Source organism: Lampetra fluviatilis, chromosome 14 (assembly GCF_964198595.1).
Source record: "Lampetra fluviatilis chromosome 14, kcLamFluv1.1, whole genome shotgun sequence".
In the NCBI taxonomy this organism is placed as follows: Eukaryota; Metazoa; Chordata; class Hyperoartia; order Petromyzontiformes; family Petromyzontidae; genus Lampetra; species Lampetra fluviatilis.
In genome coordinates this window covers 13,997,538-14,018,849 of record NC_136288.1, presented here as the reverse complement: position 1 = coordinate 14,018,849, position 21,312 = coordinate 13,997,538, and the positions used below count along the sequence as shown (strand labels likewise).

Sequence of the window (21,312 nt, the reverse complement as noted above, 5' to 3'; positions counted from 1 at the left end):
GGGAAGAGCGACTCGGCTCTCCACGCCGCCTCCTCCTGCTCAACAATGCGACTCACAGGGGCGCGCTGAGCCCCCCCCATCATCCTCTACCCCCCCCCCCCATCATCCTCTACCCCCCCCCCCCCACTTATCCTCTAAACCTCCGCAATCACCCTGCACCACCCCCACCCTGAAACTTTGTCTCCCCCACTCCCCACCCACCCCGTGCGGGCCCCCTCCCTCACCCCCCTCTACCCCCCCTCTCCCACCACCCCCCCCCCTGTACAACCCCCCCCCCCCTCTACAACACCCCCCCCCCCTCTACCACCCCCCTCCCCCATCAACGCCCCCCACCCCACCCCTCCCCCTTCCACCTCGGATGAAAACTCGGAGCCGCCGCGACTCAGAGACGACTGCGCGGGCGATTTCGAGTCGAGCGCCACTGCGAGTCGCATCGGGGGGGGGGGGGGGCGACTGAGTTGACGCGACTGGAGAACAACGCTCCTGCACGGCATTGTCCACTCGTGGGTGTCGTCCACCTAACGTCGTCTACCCCACAAGTCCCGTTCACCTACCGACGCCTACCCACCAGCCCTGCCCATCTACCGGCGTCATCCCACCAGCCCTGCCCATCTACTGGCGTTCTCCTGGCCAGCGGCGACCTCAACCCGGGATCCAACTCCACTCCGGGGACGCGACGACGACGAGGTGAGCGACACGCGCAGAGCGCGCGACCGCGTGGGGGGGGGGGGGCGGTGGCGCAGTGGTTGGCGCACCTCGCACCGCAACTCGGCCGCGACCCCGAGGTCCATTCTCGCGCACGACTCAAGAACAGCCGCGAATATTTGAACCAAATTCTGTCCCCTCCTCTGGGTCGACTGAGCCTTAAATGAGCACCTGCTAGCGGGTGCAAACATCGCCGTTGGGGAGACAAAGGCGGCCGGCGTGATTCTGGCCGCCCATCATCGCCCATGTGTGCCGTGCCGACCCTAATGGGTGCTCGCTAACAGCGCTTTGCCGCAACAGCAAGTGGAAGCTACGCTTGGTGATCTTTGTATGCGAGTGCATTTCTGTGAATGTGTACATGTCTACGTATACACACGCACATGATGCATGTATACACACACACTGTGTACACATGCTAAAGACAAAGAGCCCCAGTGTAGGCTGCACAGACTGTTGGGACAAGTGCTGTTAGCGAGCACCTATGAAGGCCGGCACGGCGCACGAGGGTGTGGGTGGCCAGCACCACGCCCGGACCGTCTTTGTCTTTCCAGTGGCGATGCGTACACATGGAGCCAGGTTCTAATTTGAGGCTGAGTCGACCTAGGGGAGGCCCAGGACCGGCTCAGATAATCGTCAGTGATGTTGGCCGTGAGCGGGAATCGAACTCGGTTAGGAGCCGGGTTCTTAGCGCAACGGGCTAACCACTGCGCCACCGCTCCCTACACACATACGCACGTGTACACACATACGCACGTCTACACACACACGCACACACAGATACTTATACGCACAATGCCGATACCTGTAAAGACACAAGCACACACTAAGGCAAAGATCTCCCATGTAGTCTAAGCAATCTTTGAGGGCAAGTGCTCACACGCTCACGCACAGAACTGCACGTACGCGCAAAGCGATACGTGCTGCGTACGCGCGCACGCAGACACGCGTATATGCGCACGCATCGATGCGTACACAGACGTGAATACACGTACAAAGAGCACGGCACACAGTCGCCTCCTCCTTCCGAATGTCGCCGCGGGATCTTCAACTTGCAAAGATAATCAGACGACGAGGAACACCACGACGACGCTGAGTTGGCAGCGATGCACACGCAGAGTCAAACAACAACAACAATTTCAATCTTCTTGGTTCTTTCGGTAAAGTCACGCTGTCTCCCCGACATACCTGGTCTTCACCTGATGACGGCTGCTTGCGTTGTGGCCGAATCGTCGTGAGAATTATTTCATTATGTTTTATTTTATTATTTTTAGTTTCCATTCTACGTGACTTTACCGAAAGAACCAAGAAGATGAATCCCTGCAGTCACGAAAGCTTTAAATCGAAACAATTTCAATATTAACAACACCGTGTCTGTGTGGCCTTGTATATATATAACAGACGACGTTTCAGGCCATTGCCCTTCTGCGTAGCAATTTAATCAGCATCAAGAGAGATCAGGTTCGCAGTCTGGGACCAGGATGGGCCAGGTTCGACTCTGCCGACTCAGAGTCAGAATAAGTATTGGGACCTTTTCGGTCAAAGTCAAAGTATGAAAAAAATAAGGATAGTTTTACCCTTTCTGGCAATAAAACAGGAGGTGTTAACATGTACAAACACAAACGTGCTCTCAAACATATATACAATACTCTGAGAATGTATTTGTTAGTTTGCAAGTCCCGCGTGTGGTTAAATCAGTACAGGATTCCTTGCAAAAGGTTTCGATTTGATGTTTGAACATCATAACAGAACTCCTGTTTTATTGCCAGAAAGGGGAAACCCTATCCTTATTTTTGTCACAGAATATGTACTTATATACGGGACGAATCCGATGAGCTATAAAGCTCTTTATCACAGATGTTCCGTCACTCTCCACCCTCGTGGCCCCCACTCTCCGTGTTCACGGCGGACCTTGATTTAATGACAAACAATTAAGGCACGCGGTGAATGCCAAGAGAGGGTGGCTCATGTACCACAATCAACAACAACAACATCATCATCATCTAACCTCAAGCTCATTTTGATTCCAGCAGGTAAGCGCTCACTGAGCTACAGCGTAGCTCTTGTTCAGAAGCGACCTGCCTTTCACAAATTGTAGCTCAACGAAGTGGTTCATCATCATCACCACGTGGACATCTGTAGCGGTTAAATACTCGAGACGGACGGTGCTTCTCATTGTGGAGGGAACAACGAGAGGATCCGGAGAAAAATCCACGCGACCACGGGGAGAGAGACACAAAAACTCCAAATATACAGCAGCAGGGTCGGACCCACGACCTCCTGTATACCAGGCGAGGTAGTTAACATCTCGGCACCGGAGCGCCCCAACAACAATACTATCAACAACAAAACCATCGACAACAATACCATCAACAACAATAACATCATCAACAACACCATCGACAACAATGCCATCAACAACAATACCATCAACAACAATAATATAATCAACAACAATAGCATCAACAACAATAGCATCAACAACAATAACATAATCAACAACAACACCATCAACAATAATACCATCAACAACAATAACATCATCAACAACACCATCAACAATAATACCATCAACAATGCCATCAACAACAATACCACGCACACCCACACGCACATAAAAAAGGAAAAAACCCGCACGCACACTCACACACACTCACGCACACTCACTCACACACTCACTCGCCCACGCACACACACTCACCCACAATTACCCACACACACACTCACCCACACTCACACACACTCACCCACACTCACTCACACACTCACTCGCCCACACACACACTCACCCAATCACACACACTCACCCACAATTACCCACACACACACTCACCCACACTCACATACACACACACACACACCGCAAGACCAATCGAGATATTAAGATAGATTATTTATGTTGCAGCTGTAGCCACTACACAGCCATAGATAATAATAATATCAGCATAACAATAAAAGATCAACACGAACAGCACCACCAGCACCCTCGACTCAGTATACCGGCTCTTGTAATTGTAGCTGCTGCTGTTGTTGTTGTAGTCGATGTTGTTGTTGTTGTTGTTGTCGTTGCTGTTATTGTGCTTGTTGTGGTGGTTGTTGTAGCTGCTGTAGTTTTAAAGGTCGTGGTTGTAGATGCTGGCGTGGTGAACGAGTGGTGGTTACATGGTTAGTAGCTGTAGCTTCTATGGTTGTTGTTGTTGCGATGGTTGTTGTTGTTGTAGCTGCAGTTTTTCTGGTTGCTGACTTTGGTTTGATGAACCTGAGAGAGCACGTGACCTCGACACCCACCGACTTCTACCCCTACCTCATGCACACTCACTCACACACACTCACGCACACACACTCACTCACGCACACACACTCACGCACACTCACTCACTCACTCACGCACACTCACCCACACTCACTCACACTCACCCACACTCACCCACACTCACTCACGCACACTCAACAACACTCACCCTCACTTATGCACACACACTCACGCACACTCACTCACGCATTCTCACACTCACGCACACTCACTCACGCATTCTCACACTCACTCACGCACACTCACCCACACTCACCCACACTCACTCACACTCACCCACACTCACTCACGCACACTCAACAACACTCACCCTCACTCACGCACACTCACTCACGCACACTCACTCACGCATTCTCACACTCACTCACTCACGCATTCTCACACTCACTCACGCATTCTCACACTCACGCACACTCACTCACGCACACTCACTCACTCATTCTCACACTCACTCACGCACACTCACTCACTCATTCTCACACTCACTCACGCACACTCACTCACGCATTCTCACACTCACTCACGCACACTCACTCACTCATTCTCACACTCACTCACGCACACTCACTCACTCATTCTCACACTCACTCACGCACACTCACTCACTCATTCTCACACTCACTCACGCACACTCACTCACGCATTCTCACACTCACTCACGCACACTCACTCACGCACATACACCCACACTCAAGGGCGCTCCGACACACACAAAGCCCTCCACAACATCAAACACACTCATTCACTCGAAATAACTCTCACGAAATAATTAATTCACGTACTCATCCACTCACACTCTCACTCACCCACTCTCTCGCTAACTCACTTAATCATTATCACTCATCCACTCAATTACTGAACTCACACAATTACTCACTATCTCACTCACTCACTCTCGCTGTTCCACTCTTACACTCTTACTCAACCGACTCATTCTCTCGCTCATTCACTCTCTCACACTCTCACTCACTCTCTCACGCTCATTAACTCACACACTCTTTCTTGCACACTCACAACTTTAACACTCACTCTCACTCACACCCTCTTACACACTCTTACACGCCCATTAACTCACACGCTCACACACTCTTTCTTACACACTCACAATCTCACTCACACCCATTAACTCACACGCTCACACACTCTTTCTTACACACTCACAATCTCACTCACACCCTCTTACACACCCATTAACTCACACGCTCACACACTCTTTCTTACACACTCACAATCTCACTCACACCCGCTTACACACCCATTAACTCACACGCCCACACACTCTTTCTTACACACTCACAATCTCGCTCACACCCTTTGACACACCCATTAACTCACACGCTCACACACTCTTTCTTACACACTCACAATCTCACTCACACCCTCTTACACACCCATTAACTCACACGCTCACACACTCTTTCTTACACACTCACAATCTCACTCACACCCTCTTACACACCCATTAACTCACACGCTCACACACTCTCTTACACACTCACAATCTCACTCACACCCTCTTACACACCCATTAACTCACACGCTCACACACTCTTTCTTACACACTCACAATCTCACTCACACCCCCTTACACACCCATTAACTCACACGCTCACACACTCTTTCTTACACACTCACAATCTCACTCACACCCCCTTACACACCCATTAACTCACACGCTCACACACTCTTTCTTACACACTCACAGTTTTAACTCTCATTCTCACCCTCTCACTCTCTCTCTCTCCACTCTCACAAAGCCGCGTCTCCTCGTGCGGCCGAACAGAAGCCCTCAGCGAACAATGAGTGGTCGGGGGGGGGGGGGAGACGGGGTGGGGAGCAGTGTAACGGAGGGAGGAGGAGGATGATGATGGGGGAAGGGGTGTAGGATGATGAGGAGGAGGTAGCAGCTGGGAAGATGTGGGGGGTGTGAAGGGGGTTAGGGGGGGGGGCTCAGAAGCTACTACACAAAAGCCGTGTGCCCTAACATACAAAGGCAAAGATCCCCAGTATAGGCTTTACTAGACTGTTGGGGCAAGTGCTGCTCGCGAACAACGAACTATGAAGGCCGGCACGGCACACGACGGAGTGGTGTGGCCAACACCCCGAGCCCGGCCGCCTTTGTCTCCCTCGTGGCGATGTTTGCACACAGCACCAGGTACTCATTTGAGGCTGAGTCGACCTATGGGAGGTCCAGGACCGGTTCAGATAATCGTCACTGTGTTTTGACCGTGAGCGGGAATCGAACTCGGGTCGCCGGGTTCGTAGCGCTGGCCGTGACACCGCCGCTCACCAATACAAAAAAAAAAACGACAGAGACACAGGCAAAGATCCACCGTGTAGCCTTAACATACTGTTGGGGCAAGTGCACACACACACACTCTCACAAACACTCACTCCGCACCTCCGATTAGCGCGGTTGGCTACGTTCGGTGTGAAAAAAGTCCAACGTACGTACAAAACAGATACACACAGACAGCCACACACACACAGACACACACACAGACGCACACACAGAGACACACACACAGACACACACAACACGATGCGTGCGAGGGTGGAGTGGGTGGAGTGGGTGGGTGAGAGCGAGCGAGCGTGTTGCGCTGGAGCTACTCTGCGCTACGAACCCGGCGACGCGAGTTCCATTCCGAGCTCACGGCCACCAACACCGGTGACGATTGTCTTAACCGCTTGTCGGCCTCCGCTAAGGTCGGCTCAGCCTCAAATGAGCACCTGGTGCGACGATGCGGATTAAACATCGCCACTGGGGAGACAAAGGCGGCCGGGCGTGGGGTGCCGGCCAAACCCCCCCCCTTCGTGTCCCGTGCCCGGCCTTCATAGCGCGCTGCTGCTCGCTAACAGCACTTGCCCCAACCGTCTGTCGAGGCTACGCGGGGGATCTTTATCTGTGTGTGTGTGAGAGAGAGAATGACAAAGCTTCGTCTCCCGGTGACCCCGCGAGACCCCTGGTGACCCGATTAGACCGTCCCCAGTGTTCGGTCAGACAATGCCCCCCCCCCTCGCTCCCATTGTTCACTCGGGGCACACAAAGACAGCGATCTCCCCCCCCCCGCCCCGTCGCAGCCTCTCCCGAATCCAGAGGTCGCAAACGGGGTTTCATTCCTTACCCGTACCCGTACCCTGCCGCACCAGGGTCGCAAACGGGTACTCGTACCCGGCCGTACCCGTACCCTACCCGTACTCGGCCGGGTACGGGTAAGATACGGGTATCGGGTACCTGATTGCGACCTCTGGGATGAAGCCATGTTGCAGGCGCGGGTGGGTTGATTCTAGGAACTTGAATTGTGAGAAGAGACAAGACGTTGGGAAATGAGTGACAAACGGTGACTCACCAGTGACTCACGGCCTACCCGTACCCGGCCGCACCAGGGTCGCAAACTGGTAGCCGGGTATCGGGTAGGGTACGGGTATCGGGTACCCGGTTGCGACCTCTGCCCGAATCCTACCCGCGCCTCTGTCCACGCGGCCGTGTTTGGTCGATGAGTGGGACGTGTCGCGCGCGGTGTGCACGTGGTTCCGCGTGGGTCACGCGCCTCCTGCAAACGCGCGGACGGGTGGGACGGTCGCGGCTTGAGAGCGGCTACCGTCGACGGGGGTGGCGAGCGCCAGCGATCAGAGGGGGGCTGCGTCTGTAACCGCAACAGAGGAACGTGGCACGGTGACTGGGATGGCCGATCAGGGAGAGTCGCGCTCTTTACGCGTGGCAGTGTTCACACGAGAAGGCGTGTCTTTTTTTGCAAGAACGTGGTTCTTGCGTTCGGGAACACTTTTAGCACAACGCGCGCCGTTACAACGCGGAACGCGTCCCGTTATAACGCGGAACGCGTCCCGTTATAACGCGGAATACGTCCCGTTATAACGCGGTTTCTGAGCGGGCAACGACGAACTACTTTCTTGAGCTGCGCTGCTGAGCGGTGCGGTGACTGCAGGACGCGGAGTGATGCCGTGACGCTTCATTCCGACATTCGTGCTCAAGCTACGCGCCGACCTTTGGATACTCGCACGCGCGAATATTCAAGGACTGCTCTGTGTGGAGCTGCCGAATGTTGGCCGATAACGCCCCGCCTGTTGTCTCATTCATCTCTGCCCGGCCAACAGCTGACGTGCACGTTTATTTATCTAAACAGATGACTTGGCACTGCTGATGCTGCTGATGCGTTTGCTAATGGCACACAAGCACATCCGTCAACAATATTACCACCATCATCATCATTTAAAAGGGCCATTGCCCGAAGCGTCGCCTATCATATAAATGTTTTTTTCTTTCCTTTTCAGGCCACACAGTGTTATTGACGAACGTGCTGGTGATACTATTTGACGAATCCATCCGTTGGCTATCCAAAGGCTTCAGCGTCACACTCCACGGCAGGCGCATCACGTGGTTCACTGGTGGACGCGATTCGTATTCTACACAATCCCTGGGTACGTGTCTCGGTATGTGTTTTGAATCCTGTATATATATTTGTTAAATATGTATATTAGTTAGATATATATTTATTTTATTATCTTCAAAACATAAGTTCACCATTTCGAAGTATTTGATCTCGTGACATATCATCGCCATCGTCGTGGTCACCATCATCTATCCACTGCTGGATGGAAGAATCCGTCCACCCACTCCATGGCCACCCTTCACGAACCCCGCGCGGCCGCGATCCACATCAGCTGATCCCAGCGCTCCATCTCCACGGGGCTCGCCCTCCCAAGCGCTTCAGTCTCCCGGATCCTTTGGCTGTCGATCCGTCACCAGTCTCGCCCGTCGGATCTCCATCATCACGCCCAGCTCACGCCCACAGGCCCACGTAGCTGCTCCAAATCGCTTGAGTGATTGCCAATTATATCTTCGTGTGGTTTATTTCATCCATTTTCCCCTCTTGCTGCCTCTGAGTGCAACAATAATAATTGTGATAACACCGGACATTCTTCATAAAGAAGGGTAATGGCCTGAAACGTCGCCAATGTGTTAAGCTGTTGTTGTTCGTTGCGCTCGTGCGCCGCTGAACAACGTACTAGCAGCATCAGCAGTATCGCCGAATCATTCGTGTGGTTTGTGGAGAGGGCTTACTCAAGCGGCATCTGTCAACATCGGTTGACGAGCACATCTGAACATTCATAGTTGACCGCTGTGTTTAGGCCACGTGGCGATCTGGCCCATTGTGTGTCGTGGGCACCCTCCGCCACCCGATGCAGCGAAGATCGCACTCGTCATACTCTTTGGTTATTTCGGTAAAGTCACGTAGGTAGAAACATAAATAGATCACGACGTTTCGATCGCAACGCAAGCAATCGTCATCAGGTGGGACAACCACAGCAAAAATAAACTGTTGATAGCAGTCGTCGTTTCCGCTCGCTCACCTGCCCGAGACTGCGTCAATGCTCCCCGGGACAGACACACAGGAAGTGAGACACAGACACACAGGAAGTGAGACACAGACACCCAGGAAGTGAAACACAGACACACAGGAAGTGAGACACAGACACACAGGAAGTGAGACACAGACACACAGGAAGTGAGACACAGGCACACAGGAAGTGAGACACAGACACACAGGAAGTGAGACACAGACACCCAGGAAGTGAGACACAGACACACAGGAAGTGAGACACAGACACACAGGAAGTGAGACACAGACACACAGGAAGTGAGACACAGGCACCCAGGAAGTGAGACACAGACACACAGGAAGTGAGACACAGACACACAGGAAGTGGGACACAGACACACAGGAAATGAGACACAGACACACAGGAAGTGAGACACAGACACCCAGGAAGTGAGACACAGACACACAGGAAGTGAGACACAGACACCCAGGAAGTGAGACACAGACACACAGGAAGTGAGACACAGACACACAGGAAGTGAGACAGACACAGGAAGTGAGACACAGACACACAGGAAGTGGGGACTGTCTCTGACGCTCGGCCACCCGAGTTCGATCCCCAGCCTCGGCTGACTTGCAAATGAGGAACCTCGTGCATTGCGCAAAACGATCGGCACTTGGGAGACAAAGGCGGTCGGGCGTGATGCTGGTCATCCACCCGCTCGTGTGTCGTGCCGACCTTTATAGGTGCTCGCAAACAGCACTTGCCCCCCAAGGGGCTGTTCAGGCTACCAGGGGGGTGGATCTCTGACTCCGGAGCAGATGGGCAGGCGTGAAGCGAGCCGACATTTGGGCTGTCAAGTCGATACGTGGATGTATTAAGGCCGATAGTGACCTCACGCACTCAGTCAATCATCCTTTCCGGGTCGATACAATCGCTACCACTTTGACAAAGTAAACACAAGCTGACACACACGTACACCGAAAGAAAGGCGCGCGTGCACGCGCAGAAGACAAAGGTCACCCGTATAGCCTCACCAGACTGTTGGGGCAAGTGCCGTTAGAGAGTAGCAGCGCCTATGAAGGCCGGCACGGCACACGAGGGGGTGGGTGGCCAGCACCACGCCCGGCCGCCTTTGTCTCCCGAGTGGTGAGAGGTGGCGCAGTGGTTAGCGCAGTGCGCCGCGAACCCGGCCGTATAAGTTCGTTTCCCAGTCACGCTTCTTCATTGAACTGAGCGAGCCTCCCCTAGGTCGACTCAGCCTTAACCGAATACTTGGTGCGGTGTGTAAAATACCACCCAATAATTAGACAGTACTTGGCGATACTGGGGATAATTACGATGATTGTATAACTCTGGACTCATCATATTTACATTCACTCCTTCCCGACAAGCTTCCCACTCTCTCTCGCTCTCTCGTTCGCTCTCATTGCCTTGCGTAATTCTCGCACCGCAGTGAACACTCCGCTCTGTCACGTGACTCCGATTCCACTCAATTCGCCTCGACCCCACAACCACGCAACGCGACTGCGACCAAAACTCTACACCCGCCTGGCATCTCGACACGGCGACGAGACGAACACTCCCCCGTGTACTCACATCGCGATACATTTACATCCATCATCATCATCATCACCGCTGGATGAATGACCCCTCCACCTCCTCCACCTCCTCCACCTCCTCCACCTCTTCCTGGTCATCGTCCCAAGGCGTTTCCACTCTTCTCGCGATCCTGCGACGTAACCATGAATCCAACCCACTGCTGCGCGTTTACAAACAAAAGACAAAGTTCCCCCGGATAGCCTTAACATACTGTTGGGGCAAGTGCTGTTAGCGAGCACTTATTACGGTCAGACCGGCACACGAGGGGGTTGGAGTTGCCAGCACCACGCCCGGCTGCATTTGTCTCCGCAGTGGCGACGTTTTTACACACTGCACCAGGTATCAATTTGAGGCTGAGTCGACCTAGGGGGAGACCCAGGACTGGTTCAGATAATCGTCACCGATGTTGCCCGTGAGCGGGAATCGAACTCGGTCACCAGGTTTCGTAGCGCGGCGAGCTGACCGCTACACCACCTCGACACAGACACAGACACACGCATTGTGGCATCCTCTCTAAAACATCAAAGTCGTCCGGTCCACGTCCCTGCCGTCAATGCCCTCGTCTCTCGCACGACCCCTCGTCTCTCGCACGACCCCTCGTCTCTCGCACGACCCCTCGTCTCTCGCACGACCCTCGTCTCTCGCACGACCCCTCGTCTCTCGCACGACCCCTCGTCTCTCGCACGACCCCTCGTCTCTCGCACGACCCTCGTCTCTCGCACGACCCCTCGTCTCTCGCACGACCCCTCGTCTCTCGCACGACCCCTCGTCTCTCGCACGACCCCTCGTCTCTCGCACGACCCCTCGTCTCTCGCACGACCCCTCGTCTCTCGCACGACCCCTCGTCTCTCGCACGTCCCCTCGTCTCTCGCACGACCCCTCGTCTCTCGCACGTCCCCTCGTCTCTCGCACGACCCCTCGTCTCTCGCACGACCCCTCGTCTCTCGCACGACCCCTCGTCTCTCGCACGTCCCCTCGTCTCTCGCACGACCCCTCGTCTCTCGCACGACCCCTCGTCTCTCGCACGTCCCCTCGTCTCTCGCACGACCCCTCGTCTCTCGCACGTCCCCTCGTCTCTCGCACGACCCTCGTCTCTCGCACGACCCCTCGTCTCTCGCACGACCCTCGTCTCTCGCACGACCCCTCGTCTCTCGCACGTCCCCTCGTCTCTCGCACGACCCTCGTCTCTCGCACGACCCCTCGTCTCTCGCACGACCCCTCGTCTCTCGCACGTCCCCTCGTCTCTCGCACGACCCCTCGTCTCTCGCACGACCCCTCGTCTCTCGCACGACCCCTCGTCTCTCGCACGACCCCTCGTCTCTCGCACGACCCCTCGTCTCTCGCACGACCCCGCAGGCGACGGAGAGGCGATGGCTGCAGCGCGCGTTACGTTCGGGCAGAGCTCGCGACTTTCGATTTTCGTCGTCATCCCAAACCCAATTCTCTTGCTCCTCCATCGCCATCGCTTTGCCCCCCCCCCTCCCCCCCAACGTTTGTGCTTTTAAATGTTGTAGATTGGGAACTCGTTTCTTTGGGACTGCTCTTAATCTTCTTGGTTCTTTCGGTAAAGTCACGTAGAAGGGAAATAATAAAATAATAAAAATAAAACATAATAAAATGATTCTCACGACGTTTCGGAGGCAACACAAGCGTCCGTCTTCAGGTGGAACCGTCACAGCACGATTGCTGTATCAAGTAAGTCGTGCTGTGACGGTTCCACCTGAAGACGGAAGCTTGTGTTGCCTCCGAAACGTCGTGAGAATTATTTTATGATGTTTTATTTTTATTAGTTTATTATTTCCCTTCTACGTGACTTTACCGAAAGAACCAAGAAGATGAATCCCTGCAGTCACGAAAGCTTTAAATCGAAACTGCTCTTAATGTTTAGTTTGTTGTCCTTTCCCCCCTCACACCTCCGATTGGCGCGGTTGGCTACGTACGGTGCGAAGGAAATTCAACGTTTCGGAGTGTTTGGAACCCCAACTGGTTCCGCGTCTCGGCATCTCCAGCCTGCCATCTCCGCCCTCAGTTAATCTGACTCGGTTATTGAAATCACCGACGTTTAGGCGTGAATGAATATAAGTTTACTACATAATCGGAATTATTTTTCTTAAAGTTTCATTTGTTTTAAATCTGCAATTGTGCAATGCTGCGATGTTGTCTGCCGGCCGAATCGCCCTTGGCAAAATCATATCTCCTTAGCTCAATGGGCTTTGCTTGCGACTTGCGGCTTAATCATTACGGATCCCTTCCATAGCTTGTTCGGCACCATGATGATTGTGGTGATTGTATAAGATTCTAGCAGACCACGTGATGCGAGTTTTGGTTGAGATACAGGACACACATGTATATATGTTTTAATGAGCAGGGATGAATCATAAAAGTTTAATTGGCGGCGTTAAAAATTAATTGATGTAGCGGCCACGTGGTGCGCGTGACGTCCTATGCCCGTGTATATATTACATTTATTATAATTACTAAAATGTATGAGGTTATTATGACATCTGCTATTATTATTTAAACCGTGTAAATATGCATTATATACAAATACGGAGTTTCAGAAACGTCCAAACACACAAGTGCGCGAATTATATTCTCAAAAACGTTTTTTTTTATTAATCTAAATTTGCAGAGTGAGATTCATATTTGCAAGAAAGCAATAATCCACAATGCATTATCTTACGATCTCTGAATCTGCCATTCTATAAAAATACGAATGTGCTTATCAATATATTCCTATTTAGAAACATGGACCTGTCTGTCACTATTTGTCTCGTTTATCGGATTTGGCAATTATATATATTTAATGTACAGCGCTGTGCGATGCAGTTATCATGAATGACGCGATACAAAATTTAAGTATTGTTATTTGGCTATGTAGCTGTGATATCATCTATTAATTTGGCTGGTTATGTTCATCTGGCTCTGTCTCCATACATCTATAATGATGTCAAATCTCAGCTCTGTAGCCCTTCTAGAACAAACCGAGAGCTGAATGTACAACATTCACTCTCTAAATCAAGGTCGTATTTAGGTGTGGCATTAAACCACGTGATATCGTGTTATGGTTTATAATCGGTGGTAAAACTTCTTGTTGTGGTCGGGGTGTGGATACATGGTTTGGGTGAGTGATGCGTTTCGGGATTAGGGATAACACCGGGTTCTCGCGTTCGGGTTAAGTTTGGGGTCAGTGTTAGAATTATTTTTGGGGCCCTTATGATTTCGGGTTAGCCCTGTGGGTCAGGGTAATGATTGCTGTTCGGGATATCGGACCGGGATTAGAGGGATAAGGCCTTCTTGACACTATCGACGTATCCCAGATAAATCTGTGCCGTCAATCTACGAATGAATCGAGAGCCCACGATGGTGCGCAAGGGATAGCGATGGTGGAAGAGAAACTCTCTCCAAAGGTCGCATTACACAAGGGTCACGATGTGACCTGCAGAGCAGACCGAGCGGCCGCTTCACGCAGACATTGGACGACGTTGCCGTGTTTGCTCGCGAGTGACCTCCGTTGAGAGATGGCTCCTCCTCCTGCTGCTCCTGCTGCTGCTCCTGCTGATCCTCCTTCTTCTCCTGCTTCCCCTCCTCCCCCTGCTGCTCCTCGCTTAACGTGTGGTTTTCACGCTACAAAGCGCTTTCACTATAACGCGGTTCTGTCCGTTTGGGAACTCTTTTCACGCAACGCGGAACGCGAACCTCGTTACAACGCGGAACGATCGCCCCGTTATAACGCGGATTCTGAGCGAACTACTTTCTAGAGCTGCGCAGCCGGGCGTAATGATACGGTGGCGCGGAATGATACGGTGACGCGGCGGCGTGCCCTCGTCTCAGTTCTTTGTCCTGCCACGGTATGACTGCAGGGCGAGCTGGGGCCGCAGTCCGAATGCGATTCCAATTCCTCGCTCAACGCGGGTTTCTCTTAACGCTGGAACTTTCCAGGAACGCGTCTTGCGGCCGCGTCAATCGATTGGTTGAGAAATGAACGCACTGATTTGGAGACGTTGCTGCTGCTGCTGCGTTGGTAGTGGTGCACAAGCAGTGTCAACAACAACAATAATAACAATGCTTGCATTTTATTTAGTGTCATTCATGCCAATGGCATCCCACAGCGCTGTACATTAATTATATATAAAAGGACAAAATCCCATATACGCGAACAACAACAACAGCAACAACAACACCACTACGTGTGAGTGGCCGGCCTTAAAATAGATCAATGTAATTACAGGCGACGTTTCGGGCGATGGCTATGAAGAAGGGCGATTGTCCGAAACGTCACCTACTACGTACGTCTTCTTGGTTCTTTCGGTAAAGTCAGACGCTGTCTTTCTAACAGACCTGTTCTTCACCTGAGGACGTCTGCTTGCGTTGTGGCCGAAACGTCGTGAGAATTATTTTATGTTTTATTTTTATTATTTTATTATTTCCATTCTACGTGACTTAACTGAAAGAACCAAGAAGATGAATCCCTGCAGTCACGAAAGCTTTCAATCGAAATGTAATACTACGTACGTGTTGGTTTTTTCTCTGAGGGTCACACGCACACACACACGCGGTGCCATTGAGAGACGCGATGATAATGATGATGATTCACAACACAGATGAAGCTGACATCAGCTGCACACCTTTAACTCGCTCTCAACATATACAAGGACAAAGATCCCCCTTTATGTATAGCCCTAACAGGCTGTTGGGGCAAGTGCCGTTAACGAGCGCCTATGAACGCCGGCACGGCACGCCAGGAAGTGGGTGGCCAGCACCACGCCCGACCACCTTTGTCTCCCCAGTGGCGATGTTTTGCACATCGCATCAGATCACTAATTTGAGGCTGAGTCGACCTAGGGGAGGCCCAGGACCGGTTCAGATAATCTTCACTGATGTTGGCCGTGAGCGGGAACCGAACTCGGGTCGCCAGGTTCGTAGCGCAGCGCGCTAACGACTACACTACCGCTCTCCACTACACACACACACGCACACACCCGCACACACACACACACGCACACACCCGCACCAACACCCGCACACATACTAACACCCGCAGGCACACGCACACACCCGCACACATACTAACACGCACGCACACACGCGCACACCTGCACGCACACCCGCACACACCCGCACACATACTAACACACACGCGCACACCCGCACGCACACACGCACACACACACACTAACACACCCGCATACACACATACTAACACTCACACACTAACACGCACACACTAACACACACACACTAACACACACTAACACACACCCGCACGCACACACGCACACACGCACACACCCGCACACACGCACGCACACACACGCACACTCACTAACACACACACACTAACACACACACTAACACACTCACTAACACACACACTAACACACACACTAACATACACACTAACACACACACACGCAGACGCACACACACGCACACACACACTAACACGCACACACTAACACGCACGCAGACGCACACACACACACTGACACACACACACTAACACACACACACTAACACACACACACTAACACACACGCACGCAGACGCACGGCAGAGCGTCACAAGGCACCCCCCTCCCCCCGTGAGACGCGGACTGTCATCGCAAAGGGCGGTCGGGATTCGGCTCGCAGATGTTTGAAAGCAAAAGAGACTCAGACGACGCATTGTGACCCCAGGGGGTGGGGGGCTGGGGAGTGGGGGGTGGAGGGGGGGCGTGGGTGGAGGGGGGGGGGCGATGATACTGAGTGCGTCGTGAACCCTGAACCCTAACCCTGTCCTCCCCCCCTCACCCTGACATCTGCCCCCCCCCCCAACACCCCCCCCAATCCCCATCTACACCCCCCCCAATCCCCATCCTACACCCCCCAATCCCCATCTACACCCCCCCCCCCATCCTACACCCCCCCCCCCAATCCCCTTCCTACACCCCCCCAATCCCCATCCTACACCCCCCCAATCCCCATCTACACCCCCCCCCCATCCTACACCCCCCCCCCATCCTACACCCCCCCCCAATCCCCATCCTACACCCCCCCCCATCCTACACCCCCCCCCCCAATCCCCATCCTACACCCCCCTCCCCTCCTCCACTCCCAAACACGACCCCCGGCGCCCCTAGAAGCAGATGGCAAGCCTCGGCGTGCGGGTGCGAGTGTGTGTGTGTGTATGTACGTGTGTGTGTGTGCGTGTGTGTGTGCGTGTGTGTGTGCGTGTGTGTGTGTGTGCGAGTGTACGTGTATGTGTGTATGTGTACGTGTGCGCGTGTGTACGTGTGTGTGTACGTGTGTGTGTGTACGTGCGTGCGTGTACGTGTGTGTGTGTGTACGTGCGTGTGTACGTGTGTACGTGTGTGCGTGTGTGTTTAAGAGGGATTTGCGGAGCGGTGGCGCAGTGGTTGGCGCGCTGCGCTACGAGCCCGGCGAGCCGCGAGGTGGATTCCCGCTCACGACCAATGCCGGTGACGAATCCTGGATCTGAACCGATCCCGGGCCTCCCCTAGGTCGACTCGGCCTCAATTGAGTGCGGGGCCACCAACGTCCCGGCCTTCATAGGTTGCTCGCCAACATCGCACTTGTCCCAAAAGTGGGTTAAGGCTACGCGGGGGATCTTTGTCTGTGTACGCGCGGTAGTGCACACGCACACGCGTCGTGCGGATTATTTTCCGCACGCGGAGACGGAGCGGTGATGACATCGGCTCTCGACTGGGATCGTGAGAGGTGGTGGTGCCGACAGCTCGGGGGAGACCTTCATCCAGCAGCGGATCGTCCATGTAATTGTTTAGTTTATTATTGTAATTAATTATTCATCGCCTGTCTCTGTTGTCATCACAGTTCCAGAGGCGAATCTCCCCCCCCCCACCCCCTCGTCGTCGTCGTCCTGGGAGGATTGTGACAGAGCGACTTCTTCATTCGGGAATGAATCCACGGTGAGTGACGTGCCCCGCTACAATTCCCCGGGCTCAGAAGCCGGCTATGAAGAGGGGCCGTTGCCCGAAACGTCTCCAATTTAATTAATTTAGTTTACTTTAAGGCCACGGTCTTGTCGACGATTGCGTTGATTTTTTTTATTGGGGGGTGGGTTTTAGTGAGCAATTAGCGATTTAAAAAAAATATCTCGACTTGTTAAAAGCGTAATCAAATAATCCCCATTGATCACTCACGGAGACCCCATTGAGTCTCACGACTCCTTGTCAGGAGGGTGCTGCCACATTGGGGATGTGTGGCCACGAATTCCACTCGTGATAATTGTCTGACTTCGTGTGGATCTATTGGTCCCTGCGTGAGTCTATGGGTGTGTCTATGTTAAGTCTGTGGACCTCTGTGTGAGTCGAACGGGTCCCTTTGTGTTAAGTCTGTGGGTATCTTTGTTAGGTCTGTGGGTCCCTGTGTGAGTCTGTGTGTCTCTGTGAGTCTGTGTGTCTCTTTGTTAGGTCTGTGGATCTCTGTGTGAGTCTGTGGATCTCTATGTGAGTATGTGGGTCTCTATGTGAGTCTGTGGGTCTCTGTGTGGATGTGTGTGTCTCTGTGTGAGTCTGTGGGTCTCTATGCGAGTCTGTGGGTCTCTATGAATTCCACTCACGACGCTTTGGTGGCTTCGTGCGTTAGAGAGAATGCTCAGACAACCCACGACGCGCGACGGCTCCAGTCGCCACACAGATGGATTCAATCGGGGTTAGCTTCTGAGATCCGACGGTAGCGGGCACGTTTGGCTCCACGATTTGATTCGCCCGGTGGGAAGGTTGCGCAAACTTTGACCGGTTTCCCCAAATCGGAGTCACCTCCCGACAGCGGCCTCTTGCGGCGTCCGTGCGATCTGATTCGTCGGCGTTGATTTCACAGCCGCATTCCCGATCGTTTGAGCGAGCGAATTACGCAGCGGTGCACGAAGCACGATGAACAACACACAAACCAAACTCACGAACGTTCGTTAGTTACGGTGTGTGGCCTTAAAGACAGTATATATATATGATAGGCGACGTTTCGGGCAATGTCCCTTCTTCACAGCAGATACATAGAGTGGTGGGTAGAGAGACGGAGTGGGTGGTAATAGTTTGCGACTGCGCGTGTTCACAACATTGGGCCCTGGCGATGCGAATTACATTGCTACAAATGTGTTCTGATGACCCGATGTTTAAATAGGCGTGCGAATAGTTAACAGTGATGCAGCAGTGGCTATTGGGTAACAGACAAACCCTTCAATAATAAAAACTGATTACTTTACGAAATACAAGTATTGGTAGAGTTTCTGGCACATTGCATTGATTTTCCGATCAACAGTTAAGCAATCATATCGCCCTGACTCAAGTAAAAATAAGCGGTTGTCTTAGTTTCGCAGCACAATCGGCTATCTATAATCGCTTGCCACTCAATCGCCCGCAACTGCTTTGTCCACATCTGAGCGAGTGGTTGCGCAGTGAGGCCGTTACACTGCGGGTCCAGGATCGTCACGGCCAATCAGACACAATGGGTCGCTAAATTACGCGCGATGAAAGAGGCCACTGTTAATCGGTCGCGTCTTCATCATCATCATCATCGTCATCGTCAGCCCACTCCTGGACCGCGTTAGGTGGCGGCACGTGATGGAGGGAAGCCTTCATCCAGCAGTGGATAGACAACGGCTCAGGTAGACAAAGTGCAGGTCTCGGACGTCTCGTGGGGATGTTAATGGCGTTCGTGTGGGGCTCACGATGTTCAGCGTTTTGAGATGCAATTTTCACGAAGGACGCGAAATAAAAACTAAATAATTATTATTGATGATTATAATATTGAGGCCGTCTTTTGGCCGAAATAGAGAATCCGATCGAGTACTCTGCCAATTGAAGTATTGATTGCGTCTAAAAGTAAATAAAAAAAGAAAGATGCCTTTTAAAATGACGAGACGTTCAAAGTGTCGATCGGATTGCGATGGTGTCACGTTGGCGAGGCGGCGAGACGACGCGGGGGGGGGGGGGAGACTTCGTGGCAGGCGATCGAAGATGCCGGCTCCGACACGCACAGGTTGTGAGCGAGAGATTGGCGCCGTGAAGAACAACAACAACGTCAATGACATCGTCCGTCGTGCACCACTCAGCGTGGGCTGTCTGTTCGATAATCGTAATCGACGACGTCGTCGTGTGATTAATCGATATGTCGACGATCTGTCTCGCCACTCGAGAATAGATTAGTAAATACTTTTTTCAAATTTTCTTGCTGTGGATTTCACACCTGATAATGATTGCTTGTGTTGCAGTCGAAACGTCGTGAGAATTTTTATTGTTTTATATTTGTGTTATTTTGTTACTTCCCTTCTACGTGACTTTACCGAAAGAACCAATAATATAAATACAGCTGTTGTTTAAGCAGCCTATTGTTAGTAGTGTTTACGTGTTATTGGTTCTTTCGGTAAAGTCACGTAGAAGGGAAATAATAAAAACAATAAAAATTTTACGTAATAAATTTAAATTCTCACGACGTTTCGGCCACAACACAAGCAGCCGTCCTCAGGTGAAGAAACAGAGCTGTCGGAAAGAGAGCGTCCCAATGAGTGTTTACGTGGTTGTGAATATTATAGTTAAGTTGGTTTGCTGGCGAATGTGGTGGGATTCCTCAGCCACAGACGAGAGCAGTGGGGTAATCACAATCCTTATCGCCTCCAACGCAGCAGCATTCAATAATCAACTACTCAGTTTGCTTCAATCAGTGACGCACACAATCACTATTGTATTGTTACGCGGGCGCAGAAGTTCAATTATATATTTAACATTTACAGCCGCGTTGCCAATCTACTGCTGGATGAAGGCCTCTCACCAACAGCCTGTGTCGGTCGTGGGGTTGTTTGACCATATTTCACCACGCTGGTCAGTGCGTGTTGGTGACGGGGGGCTGCAGTAGGGAACTGGCATTCTGTTTTGAAGAGGGGCCTTTGCACCGAAACGTCGAATGTGTCGGTGTTTTTGCGGCCGCTAATCGGTTAGCATGACGTCCCACGTGCAAGGCATGTAAACATGTATGTTAGTATGTATGTTTGTATGCGTTTTTACATGAGAAAAAAACCATTCAGTAATAAAGGATAATAAAATATAAATAATGGAAAATAATTATAGCCGTGGTCTGCTTTTGTTCGCGGCTGTGTGAATCTTGCGCTGTGTGACATGTGTAACGCGTCAATAAGCGAGTGTGTGTGTGTTAAGACGATACGAGAATATTCGTCTTCTTGGTTCTTTCGGTAAAGTCACGTAGAAGGGAAATAATAAAATAATAAAAATAAAACATAATAAAAATACAATTCTCACGACGTTTCGGCCACAACGCAAGCAGCCGTCCTCAGGTGAAGAACAGGTCTGTCGGAAAGATATTCAGACGCTGTCTTTC

At 52.1% G+C, this 21,312-nt stretch overlaps 1 long non-coding RNA gene across 1 annotated transcript; it reads left to right on the top strand.

Moving 5' to 3' along the window:
- The first annotated feature begins 341 nt into the window (after positions 1–341).
- On the top strand, positions 342–20,332 carry LOC144935762 (uncharacterized). The gene is made up of 3 exons (XR_013637343.1): positions 342–687; positions 8,309–8,455; positions 17,794–20,332. It is a non-coding gene; the product is annotated as an uncharacterized LOC144935762 (long non-coding RNA).
- The last annotated feature ends 980 nt before the right edge of the window (positions 20,333–21,312 follow it).